General features: G+C 38.4%; 1 protein-coding gene across 1 annotated transcript in view; it reads right to left on the minus strand.

Moving 5' to 3' along the window:
• Cwc22 (CWC22 spliceosome associated protein homolog) overlaps positions 1 to 11,683 on the minus strand; it is an 81,366-nt gene extending 69,683 nt beyond the window's left edge. Inside the window, exon 1 of the mRNA XM_074071213.1 lies at positions 11,529 to 11,683. The gene's annotated coding sequence lies outside the window, so the exon portion shown is untranslated. The remainder of the gene's footprint in view (positions 1 to 11,528) is intronic.
• Between the last annotated feature and the right edge of the window lie 526 nt (positions 11,684 to 12,209).

Consider the following 12,209-nt stretch of genomic DNA (forward strand, 5'->3'; position numbering starts at 1 on the left):
TACATAGTCATGGCCATAAATCAACACAGATTAAGCATCCTTGGTAAAAATGGTCATATTACCAAAAGTGATAAATAGATTCAATGTTATCCCCATCTAAATTCCAATGATATTCTTCACAGAAATAGAAAAAAACAATCCTAAAATGCATATGGAAGCAAATGATTCCAAACAGCCAAAGCCAAAACAGCATACTGGAGGTAAATGCCTGACTTCCAACTATACTATAGAGATACATAGTAACAAAAACAGCATAGTACTGACACAAAAACAGAGGACTACAGCAAAGGAATAAAAGATCCAGAAATGAGCCCACACAACTACAGCCACATGCCTTGACAAAGATGACAAAAGCATACACTAGACAAAGACCACCTTTTTAAAAAATGGTGCTGGCAAAAAAAGGGCTATCCACATGTAAACTGAAACTAGATCCCTTTCTCTCACCCTGTACAAAAACCAACTCAAAATGAATCAAAGACCTTAATGCAAGACCTGAAACTGTGAGACTCCTAGGGGAAAACTTCTGCATAGCAAAAGAAAGAATCAACAGAGTGAAGAAAATCTTTGACTGATACTCACCTGAAAGGAGACTGAAATCTAGAATAAAGAACTCAAAAAACTAAACAAAGAAAGTGGAAGTAATGCAATCATTAAACAGGCAATGTAAACAGGCAAAATGACACTTTTCAAATGAAGAAGAACAGATGCTCAATAAATACATGGAAAAAAGTTCAACAACTTTAGCAACAAGGAAATGCAAATCAAAACTGCTACACTGAGATTCTGTCAACCCAGTCAGAATGGTTATCATCAAGAAAACAAAAGACAAGGGAACCCTTAATCACTGCTGATGGCAATATAATTAGTGCAGGAACAATGGAAATTAGTATGTAAATATCCTCAAAATTAAAAGTAGAACTTCTATATGATCCAGCTATATCACTCATGGGTATATACCCAAAAGAATCAAAGTCAGCTTACTACAGATACTTGCATACTCATTTATACTGCAATAGTATTCACAATAGCCAAATTATGAAATCAGCCTAGATGTCCATCAACTGATGAATGGATAAAGAAAATGTGATGTATCTACACAATGGAGTACTACTCAGCATAAAGAAGAAAAAGAAGCCAATTCTATAATGACAAGTGTTGCTTGTTTTCTCATATGTAGAATCTAAGGGGCAGGAAAGACAAAGTAAAAGGGGTACTTTATGGTTGTGGACAAGAATGGAAGAAGGGTGAAAAGGGAAGACAGATAAGAAAGAGTATTATCTATCTTCCCTTCCCGTATGTATATATATGGAAATGTCGTAGTTAAACCCCTTGTTTTGTACAACATATTTGCTAATAAAAATTTTTTAAAAAGAGAATATCTGCAGCAATGCTTTTTAAATTTGCAAAATTATGGGCACAATTTATATAATTTATATGATATTATTCAATCCTCATAATTACCCTGCTTTGTTGGCAGTATTGGGGTTTGAACTCAGGGCTTCACACTTGCAAGGCAGGTGCTCTATGCTTGAATCACACTCCTAGTTCTTTTTGCTCTGGTTAATTTGAATAGGGTCTTTCTTTTTGCCCAGGGTAGTATGGACTATGATTCTCCTATTTTGTTTGGATAACAGGTATGTGCCACCATGCCCAGCTGTCCTGGAACTATGATCTTTCTAATCTCAGCCTCCCATGTAGTTTGGGATGACAGGCACATCTCCACACCTAGCTATTGGTTAAGATGGGGTCATGAAAACAATTTGACCAGGCTGGCTTCAAACCATGATCCTCCCAATCTCACTGTGGTTGGAGGTTTTTTGTTTTTTTTTAATTCTTATTTTTCAAAGGGAGAACTAAGAGGGAGTTGAAAGAATTTGTCCAAGTAAATTATAGCTAGTAAAAGACAGCTAGAATTCAAAGCCAGGGTTATCTGACGCATAAAAAAATTAACAAATATTGCACCATAATGAAAATGCCAACCTTAACTGATGCCAAATTGGTAAATTATATTTCTCCTATCCAGAAAACGTTCTTATACTAAACTGATTAATTTCCTCAAAGCTCCAGATAACAGATTGGGATGTTAATAGAATGAAACATTAGCTCTTTTCAAACATACATAAGAATAATTTCAAGGATTATTTAATTAGCATACCTAGAATCACTGTGACCAGACCACATACAGTATGAACAAATACATCATTTGACTCTATTGTGCAAGATTTAACATGTTACTCTGATATTTCATAAGCGCAGTTTCTCTTTCCAGCTTATCTAAACATTTTTAAAAGCAACTTTCTATGCATTTTATTTCAAATTGTGTCAATAATTTACATTTAATGAGTGTGTTTCTGATTGGTGTTATCTTTCCTTTTTTACCTTTCAACCTTCCTCGAGAAATAATTTCTGGCAATGAAGTATAATCTTTTTACACTTCCATGTTGTAAAACTGACAATATTGTCAAGTAGACTGCTACTACAGTTCCAACAAAATATGGATAAAGTACTATCACTGTTTAGATTTATACAGAATATGCCTATAGGACACTGAATTCAACATGTGTGAGCTTGATACTTAGACTAACTGCAAATTCCTGCAATGAGAGCAATTTATCTAGAGTTTATAGCTCTCCCTGCTCTTCTTAGTATCACTATGTGGATTTTAGGATGAATTATTAAATTTCTCACCTTGTCACAAGTAAGCAACTCAGCAAAACCACATGTGCTTTCCTGAGCAAAGAGGATACTTTACAAAAGGAGATGTAGCACTCCCAGGAGCATTAGTTTTAAAGGAGAGCATTAGTTTTAAAATCGTAAAGTTTTTCTCTCTGTTTCAGCAAGCATCAGAAAGCAAAATACTTAGTAACATGTGAAAGAATTTCAGACTGTTGACTAGAAGGAATGAAATGGAAAATTTTGCAATTATCTCAAGAAATTCAGAACATAAAATATCAACAAATTGCTGAAATGCACAGCTTCCCAGATTACATGAACAGAACACTTCTACCATTGTTAAACTTAGTGTCTGCAATCCACCTTAGAGGAACTCACTGGGAACATATTGTCATAATACTGTTAAAAGAAAAGGGGATCAAAGTGAAATCCCTTTAGTTTGCACCTCTGCATTCTACAGACTTACAGCATGCTTGGTAAATTTTAAACACTATTAACAGTGCTTTTAAAAAAACTTAATTGCCTGGCAGAGAAAATGGTAACATTAAGAAATATTCAAAATAAAACCTGTCTTAAATTGGTACTAAATGCAAAACAGAGAGATGGTGATGGGATTCTCAGGAACATTCCCCAATAGAAGCCAAGCCTCTGCCCCTTCCAAATACTGATTTTTCCTTTCCAGGGAACAAACGGGAGGAACAGATTGGCCACAATTCTTAAGCAAGGATTACTATTTATTTTCCATAGCTGTACTGAAGAAAAATTCCTTTCTTGCTATTTATTTTTTATGTACATATTAGTGGGAAATTTGCCCCATGACATAACTACATTAAAAAAATGATTTGAAATTTGATTTCACCACAGATTCACAATTTCAAGGAAAAATAAAGGTCAAAACACTTCTGCTGCTTTCTAAAAGTCACCAGGTACAAGTTGACAATCTTTTATCTGTAATTTTGAAATCTGGAAAGTTCTGAAAACTAAAAAAATTTTTAAGTTTTTGGCAACTCATTTAGCTGTAAAACCTGACAGGCACTGACTTGAGAGTTATTATGACTCCTGAAACAATGCAAAGATACTGTGTTTGATTAGAGGATGCTGACCTGTACTCCAAAGGGCATTCTGTATTTCTTCTCTAAAATCTAAAAAACCTAGAATGCCAAGGCAGTTCTGGCTGTAAGAGTTCTAAGTAAAGACTCGCAGGCCTACACTCCCAGGTTTGATCCTAGTCACTATGTAGTCAGGTGTGCTCTTTGACTCATAACAACTTGAAGGACTAAGATTCCCATGTTGGAGTACAGAGCTGGAAGTATGAAGATAGTTCTGGATATTGTTTGTTTTTTATTAAGTGATAGGAATAAACACAATATAAAAACATCTGACTGATTCTTTGTGTAAGGAGACACTATAATTTTAGAGTTTCGAATACTTTTAAACAGTAATACTGTTTTAGCAACTGTGCTAAATAAGCATGGTAGCTCACGCCTGTAATCCCAACAATTTGGGAGGTGAAGTGCAGGAGCATCAGGGTTCCAGGCCAGCCCAGGAAAAAGATGTCAAGACTCCATCTCAGTCAATAAGCCATATGTGGTGGACAAGGCTGTGATTCCCAGCTATGTGGAGGCCACAGGCAGGAAGAGTATGGTCCAGGCCAACCCTGGGCAAAAACAACCTACAGCAAAAAGGCTGGCAATATGGCTCAAGTGGCACAGTGCCTGCCCAACAAGTGTAAGGCCCTGAGTTCAAATACCAATACCAGAAAACCAAAACAAACAAAAAAAATTACACTCAGATGAGTTTTAAAAAGGTATTTTAATGAGCCAGGTGGTATCAGTATTTAGACTGAAAACTACTCACTAGAAATAGAAAGTATTATCTTCCATCATTGCCTATATCTTGAAACAAGACCATACTCATCTATGTTTAAGTAATCAAAGAAATTAAGGAGTGAATGACAGAATCACTTGGATAATACACTGTTCAATTGTTTTAAAAATTCTTTTGTTGGTTCACAGGCAGACTCCTGATATATTCCTTTTCACCAGAAACATAGGATCTACAAGAGCAGGAATTTGACAATTTTTGTTTCAAAATTCATTTACCTACCTCTTGATTGACACTATTGATATCCACTTAAATTGGTTGCAAAGTAAAATTCTGCATTCAGTACTTCATTACCAATTCACTTAAAAAATAAATTATTACATTTGTAGGGCAAATACCTTTTATCCTGTCCCCACTTTAGTTCCACTTTTTCATACATAGCTGAGATATTTTTTGATAGGTCCATACTTGATATCACCAATTCTTAACCTGAAGCAAGTTTTTTCCTCACCTCTTGTTACTATTGAACCTAACTGGGGCTATTTGGCAGCAACAGGAGATGCAGAAAAGACAAAGGATAGACACACAGACAAAAAGTTGGGGGCAGGTGTGTTAGGCACTCAGATGGAGACGCACAACAGTTTCATTGCTTCTGTTCTCTAGTATTCTCTTCACTCTGCTTTTTTTTCTCTATCTTTAGTCGTTAAGGCCTTACTCCTTTACGATTCTTTAAAACCTTGTTTATAAAGTCTTTCTTCTTTCTATTCTTTAAAACCTCACTTCTAAAGTCTTTTCTGCTCTTTAAACTTTTCTTTCCTTAGATTCACTGTCCCGTGTTTTCTCTTAGCTGTTCTTTAGCATAATCTCTCTTAGTCTTTGCCCTCAGACTTGCACTGTCCCATGTTCTCTCTTTAGCTTTCTTAAAGCCTCAGTGCTCAGACTTGATCTGTCCCATGTTCTTTTTCAGCTTTTCTCTAGCTTAGCTTTTCTAAAGCCTGTGTATAAAGTTCTTGGTGCAGACTTGTACTGTCCCATATTGTCTTTTAGCTTTCTTAAGGTCTCGGCCCTCAGGCTTGCTAGCAATTCCCCTTTAGCAATTTTCCTTCAGCAATTCTTCTCCCTTCAGCCATTCATTTTCCCCTTCAGCAATCTCCCTCCAGCACTTCTTCTTCCCTTCAGCAATCCTTTGCCCTTCCAAAGTCTCCCACATCAAAAAGCCTGCCTTCATCCAAAAGCCAAAAGCCTCCTTCAGCAAGTCTTTTATACCCAGTGGTAAACAAGGAGGGTCAGAGAGAGGGGCATGACATTGTAACAGGAGAAACATGCTTTAAACAACTTAGGAAAAGCAGCTGAGCTGCATCTTGCTTTCTTGCTCTCTTCTGTGGCTGGGACTGTGCCAAATCTCAGCCTACAAATTATTTGACATAAACATTTTAGGAAAAACAGCTGCTTTGCCTCTTATTCTCACCCTATTCTGCAGCTGGGGCTGTGCCAAACTCAGCCTGCACATTGGGCACAGCTGTGCTTATGTCCAGTTCTCACAGGTTTTTCATAATCCACCCCGACATTAACTTCACTAAACCCCTTACTTGCTGTATTTGGTTTTTGCATTTCCACTCCACCACAGCACTTAATCAAGGTTACACAATGACCTTTTTGTTGCTCAATCCAGAGGCAACATTTTCACTTTAACCACATATTGCACTAGTATCTGGTGCTGCTAATACTCCTTATTCTTGAAGTTCTTACTTCTCAACATACACACCATCTTCATCTGATTTTCCTCTTTTCTTCCTCTGCCCCTCCTTTAATACCTGCTCTACTATAGAGTATAATCTTTGCTATGGATTACTGTCTGTTTTGTTCATTGCCATAATCTCAAAACTGGAGGTTTTCAATATTGTTTAAATGAACAAATGAATGAATTTGATCTCTTCTTTCTCCAAGTTCTCTCTGGAAGACCATCTCTATTCTCACAGTTTCAACTAAGATAAGAGAACAACTTTTCATGCCAACCCAATCTTCTGATAGGAGTTCCAAACCCTGTCTTATTCACTACAGGCAACTTCTATTTGGATATCCCAGAAGGGTTCCAAATGAAGGAAGTCCAAATTGCAACTTCTAATTTCCTTCTCTCCATCTCCAACCCGCTGTTCCTCTAGACTGCTACCTATAAAGCTTCCCACGTGGGAATTTCCTTTTCCTCACTCCCAGTCAGTCACCAAATCCTGATTCTACCTCTTCGGTTAATAGGAAGAACAAATCTGCCTTGGCTTTTCTCTCGATGGATCTGCCATTTTATACAGGAGGTTGGGGGAAGGCTCCATTTAGGGAAGAACACTAGTTAGACTACCTTAGTTTCATTTTAGAAGGCAGATTGGTTTTGACCTAACAATTTCTTGCACAAGGTCTTATCTCTAGGCTATGAGAACTTTTCCAACTTATATTAAAAATATAAATTTCCTATGTATACTACTGACTTGCATTCCATTCGTGTAGATCAAGAGGATCCTTTAAATATCTGTAAAGCTGCCCAAGGGAAACCAGGTTTTCAAATTAAAAGCACACTCTAAGGCAAATTCAATACCATTCCATATATTCTAGATGTTCTTTTAAAAGGTTTTAACATGGTAACTCTGCCTGTTAGCAATGTTTCTCTGTATACTATTTTTAACAGAAAAAATTCCTCAGAAGCAGCCTTTCACTATTAAAAAACAAATCCTAAGAGACATCCTTCCTGCTACCACACTATTAAGAACTTGTACTTACATCCTCCTAAGCCTACCTTTTCTTGCCTGAGTTTCCCTACACATCCCTTGGTTTATGGCTTAGCTGCCTGGAAAAAACAAGATTTATTTTCATTCACTTAATCCCAGCATTTCATTCACTGAGCAAATAGCATCATTATGGTTTTCTTGGTCTCATGATTAAACTAAATTTTATTTCCATTTTCATAATAAAGACCAAACAAAACCATAAACTTCAACCCCATATCATAGTCCTCATCACTCTATTGAATACTAAAGAAACAGTTAGTGTTTCTAAACACATACTGAATGCTTCTCTCTTCATTTGCTATAGTTTGTGTTTATGCAGAAAAGTCTCTTTGTGAGACAGTAACAATTAAAAATCTTGTATCAAAAACATGATGAGGCTGGAGCTATCATTGACATATTAAGTGCTGGCTCAGAAAAGTACTTAGAAAATGAGGGAGTATGGAGCTAAAAGAAAGTGAAATATGGTCATGGTTTTTGGTAAAGGCAGGGCCTATGTGTATAGTGGGTGATACATGTGTTAAAAAACAAACACAAGACATCAAAAGGTAAATGTTCCTATCCTCAAGGTACAGAACAAAAGTCTAAATACTATATCTATGTTATAAGCACATTATTGCTGAAAAAAATGGAAGTGCAGCTAAGTGAGTCTGGGACGTATAGAGGGCAGCAGTCCTGAATCTGAGTGTTGAAGGACAAGTAAAAATTACCTACATGGAAAGGGGGAGGTCATGAGTAAGAAACCAGAGACACAAAAGAAGATAGGCAATTCCAGTTGGTTAAGTAAAGCAAAGAGTACATTTAGAAATGTGAACATAAATGAGATAGAGGGTGAGAGGCTCATGTAAACCTAAAGTATGAAACACATTGTATGAATAAACTGGAACTTTGAAGTTCTTAGCTACTGCTATATATCCAGAAGCTGGGACAATACCTAACATTTAGTAGGTTCTAATTCTAAAATTTAATTTAAGAAGGGGAGTGTGGTTTTGTAGTGATTATTTCTACTCCTTTCTACACAGTAACCTCTGTAGTGCTACTTTGACAACTCACTTATCAAGTAATACCATGGGAACCTTGTCACACCCGTTAAGTCCTTCTTGTTGGAACCACCAAACCATTTGTTACCAAATACATCAGGACAGCACTTTCAAATACCATCCTCTATTTGTCATCACACTATGTTAACCTGGTGAGCAGCTAGAAAAAACTACTCTATTGAGTGAGATGAAAAGACACCAGTTCCCTCTCAGCATTTCAAGAGGAAATCTGACCCTGAAGACGCAGTTTGGTCAACATACTAAACCAGACCTACTTACTGAGTATGCCATACGCCTTTATCCTATCTTCATACCACTTTTTCTCCTCCCCTCCCCCCAAATCTCTTCCTCAGCTTCCAAGTAAAGGCTAAATACATTCTGCCAAGTTTTATGGTACAGCTTTGAAAATGGCCTTCCTGATTTTAGGGAGCCATTTAGATATCCATTTAAACCACATTCTTGCTTATAAAGACAACTTGGAAGTATTGGCCTCTATAGAAATGTGTGAAGTAGCCCCTAGACCTATAGACCTACATCTCACTATAGAGGCGCCTGTCACCAGGTCTAGAGTGAATCTGCCATAATAAGCTAATTCAAGGAAGAAGTCACAAGACAACTTTTCAGGTGGAAGTGCTGAACTCTGGCTTATCTTGATCCATTCATGAGTTAAGTTAAAAGACAGGCTGACACTGTGTCTCTTTCTCCCATTAGCTAACTCATTCTTTAATCACAGAAGCTGTTCCCAAGCCAAGGCAGCCCATGTTCCCTTTTTGTTATCCATTCACTGAGACAGACTTATTAGCCTGGCTACAAATAGCAAGAGCTTGCTTTAATCCTTTGCTCTCCTCATATATTATTTTGAAGAAGAATGCTTTGAAAGTTTGCACTATGCTTTAAGCATTCCAATGTCTCTTCTAATGTCCACTAATGTCTGAGAATTTGCTGTAATTCTCATGCTAGCGGCCAGATTGTTCCATCCTAGGAGCCTCAGGCTTAAGTAGAAGTGGAGAGAAATTCGAAAAGGGAGCCCTTAAAATCAGCTGAGATCAATAACCACATCTTTCTTATGAACAAGTTATTGATATATTAGGTAGTACAAAATTCAGTCCACATGCAACACAGAAAACTCGATTCAAGTTAGAATATGGTCATTACCAATACATAATGTGACACTGTCATCTTTCAGGTAGTCTCAGGTACGAACCACCGTAGGCCACTCAGCAACATAAAAATCAGCAGGGAAGAGAGTTAACCTCTAATAACTCAGCAACTGGAAAAACTGACAGCGTTAAGAAAGCTGGTTTAAGAAAGATAAGCAGTCTAAGAAGTGTCAAAATTCCAAGTGACTGGAGCTAAACTGTTCAAAGTGGGGAAGGACGTGGTACATAATAATATGGGAAACCTGGCTGATCAACGATCAAATACTTTGAAGCAAAGAGGGTAGCAAACCTGATTGTGAAGTGGGGCAGACCATATCACAACCTGAAGGGATGAGCTACAGCAGTGGTTCTCAAACTGGCATGAGAACCACCTGGATGATTTGGCAAAAAGCAGACTGATGATGGATTCCCACTCCCCAGTTTCTGATTCAACGGGACTGGAGGGAAGCCCAATCATAGACTGGCCTTAGAACACTGACAACGAGTTCCAAAGAGATACTGATGCTGATTCAAGAACCTACATTTTTGGAACCATTAGGGTAGAGTATTGAATCAAGTCTTTGGCCTCTAAATTATCAGCAAGACAGTCTCATAGTCCTTGTTGGGAAAGGCTACATGAAAGCGGCATGGGCATTCAGAAGTGGTAGGGTAACATTCAGAACCAAAGAACAAAAATTGAAGCACAAATAGAATTCCTCAATTGCATCATAGTAGTAAAAACAATAAAATAACTAACCCTGTATTCCAGGCAATGTGTGGTGCCTTATATATATTTTTTCTTCATACTTAAAACAACCCACAAAGACAGTCTTAATTGTTTACATTTTTGCAGATGACAAAGCTTAGACTAGAGATGTTAGGTAACTTGCCCCAAGTGATAAACCTAACACTTGCTAGACCAAAACTGAAATACTCACATGCTACTCCATCACCCAGCACCAACATAAGTGGGTTTCTTCCTCCTACAGACACAGCCTGTAACAATGCTACTCCTGGTTAAAACCACACATTTAATGCCAATTTAACTAAATCTTCTTTCCCATAGTAGTATAATTGATGCTACCTCCCGCATTCACAAGCAATCTGAAAACACGACAGGTCTAAATACTGCTTTAAAAAAGAGGAAGCAGGTTAACTGATCTTCTGAAAACCAAGCTTATCTGTTATTTCTAGTCATCTAACATCTAAAAAACGAAAAGGAAATTCTTGCTGCACTGTAAAACACTTAATTCTTGCATCTAGAATAGTTTTTCCTGAAATCCTCCCTTCTCTGCTTTCTTCAAAGAATTGTGAGGATGAAGTAATAACAGGTAAAGGGGTTATTTCAGTCAGACTAAGTGAAAACTATTACATTATCGCTTTGTGAAAGTATATCACAGGACCTGCAGCTCGGCAGAGGTGAAGACTACAGACCCAAATTTGCGAGTTATAAATTTACTGCAGGAAGTTCAAATTATGGAAGGATAAACTATGACAGATGAAAAAGCACACACACTAAGAAACAAAGCATCCCAGGACTAATATTCACCGGTCAAATAAGTGAAAAAGAAACGTCTAATGAAAACGTGTAGACCCAGTCACGGAGATACTGCGCTGAAACAAGTCAAGAGCAATACTTGTACCACTTTTTTATATTAACCCACCGCCAAGGCCCGGAACGCACACACTAAGAAAGGGGCCGCTGCAAGCCCGACGAACAGGAGGCCCTAAGTGACCGGCGCCAGAAACACTGCCCAGGAAACGAGGGAACAGCGCGGTGCTGGACTCCGCAACACAGACTGCGAAGACGCGGCGCCGGGCCCTCCTAAGAAGCGAGGTCCAACCGCGCGGGCGGACACCGAGTCCGCCGCCCAGTCCGCACCCGCGAATTCGGGGCCCAACCGGCTCTCCTCCCCCAACCTCGCGTGCTGAAGTGACGAGAGCAGCGCCGCCCACGGCCAGGCCATCGTGGCGGCACACACCCTCCAGCCCCTTGCCTATCCACACAATCCGGTAACCCGCTACCCCCACTCGGACTCGCTGCCTGTGGCGAGTCCACGGAGTTCGAAAATTACCTAAAGCTCCACCGTGCCGCCATAACACAGGAAGTACGTCACTTCCTTTTCCCGGGTACCTGCAATAGGAAGAAGGCGGAGCGTGAGAAACAAAACCATGACACTAAATTGGCTTTGATAAGTTATATTACTAAGTTAATTGTAATATCACAGCGTCATGCCAGATTGAAAGCAGTCTATCCGGCCATACATTTTCCTTACTGCGACACGACAAAAGAAAACCCAATGTGAACCACAAGGTCCAGCATGCACCGGCTGGGAGGAAATTACATAGCAAGATTAATTCTTAGCGAGACGGCCGCAGGGTTTGATGGGAACTGTAGTTCTAACAGATAAGCTTCAGCGCGCGCTTACAGATCCCTCAAAAGAAACTTGGTAATGATCAGGGTTTAGCAGAATTTATTGTAATCTAAAACGCCTTCTCTTTAGTTTCATAAAAAGTGTTCTTAGTATTCAGTTTTCTGTAAAAAAATTTTTTTGTCATGTTGGTGCTTAAGCCAGGACATCTCACGTGCTAGACAAGCTCTGTAACCAGTCTTATCGTTCCCAGTAAGAGTGTAGACCCTTTTCATGTTTTTTACAATAGCCTGACCAAAAACTTGTTAAGAAAAAAAATCTTACTAAATGTTGAGTACCTACTAAGTTTCATGATTTCAAGACTAAGTGAATAGGAGACTATTA

This window comes from Castor canadensis, chromosome 4 (assembly GCF_047511655.1).
Source record: "Castor canadensis chromosome 4, mCasCan1.hap1v2, whole genome shotgun sequence".
Taxonomy (NCBI): Eukaryota; Metazoa; Chordata; class Mammalia; order Rodentia; family Castoridae; genus Castor; species Castor canadensis.